General features: G+C 46.8%; 1 pseudogene; it reads right to left on the reverse strand.

Annotated features, from left to right (window-relative positions):
* Positions 1 to 248: 248 nt before the first annotated feature.
* On the reverse strand, positions 249 to 771 carry LOC129333931 (ferritin light chain-like; annotated as a pseudogene).
* Between the last annotated feature and the right edge of the window lie 219 nt (positions 772 to 990).

Consider the following 990-nt stretch of genomic DNA (forward strand, 5'->3'; position numbering starts at 1 on the left):
CCACAACACTTTCTGGTTCTCCAAAATTGCATCTCTGCGCCGCTGCGGGCGCCGCTGCGGCCACACTTTGCTGGCACAGGATCCGGCCCGGCGGCGCCGCCACACCACCAGTGCAGCCGCGTCGGCGTTGGGGCCGGCCATAGGATTGCGCTGTTAATTGCCAGTTTTTAACAGACACAGAACAAATTAGGGCTGACCAACTGAACAAATTGGCTGAGGGAAACTGGAGGGATCCAGTATCTTGCAGCTTAGTAGCTGGCCTTGCCCAAGGTAATGCAATTGAAGAGGTACCCCTCCAAGACTGCCCTTGTTGGTCCACATATACTTCAGACTGGTCACATGATCCCCCAGGTTCTTGACCAGTTTCAATTCCTCATAAAGATCATTTGTGTCCAGGAAATGACACATCTGAAAATCCACATGGCGAGATGTGATTTGGTGCGATTCCAGCAGGGCCTGATTTGCACACTAGAGGAAGGGCAAATTTAATGGCAGAGTTCTATTCCTCCTCCATCCTGCTCTGATTTTTTGACACCCTGAAGGACAGCTCTCCCTCCAGGAAGGTTCTTAAAAGTCAAGAGTTTCTCAGCTTGTTCATGCTTCTTCTCAGATGCCTAAAAGGGATGCAAACTTGGATCAAATCATATCATCTGAGATGTAAAAAAATTCCAAGAACAGATAGATACAGTTTGCATGGAGGAACTGGTTGACCAAGCTGTTCCTGCCAGTTTCAATCTTAGTGTAGTAGTTTTGGCAGCCTTGGGAGCTCATGGTGCAAATGGAGGCAGGCCAGTTGGACTGATGGAAGAATGGAGGATGAAGTAGTTTTGACTGATCAAGCACTGTTGAAGCAAAAACAGGAAAAAAAGCTGAAGACAAATTGATCAGTAGAGGACATATATTTTAGAACAGTGTTGCATGTGTATGAACAATCCACATGGCTCCCCTTTAGAGATGCACATTGTTAGGGAAATTTTTACATTCATTTTG

Source organism: Eublepharis macularius, chromosome 7 (genome assembly GCF_028583425.1).
Source record: "Eublepharis macularius isolate TG4126 chromosome 7, MPM_Emac_v1.0, whole genome shotgun sequence".
Classification (NCBI taxonomy): Eukaryota; Metazoa; Chordata; class Lepidosauria; order Squamata; family Eublepharidae; genus Eublepharis; species Eublepharis macularius.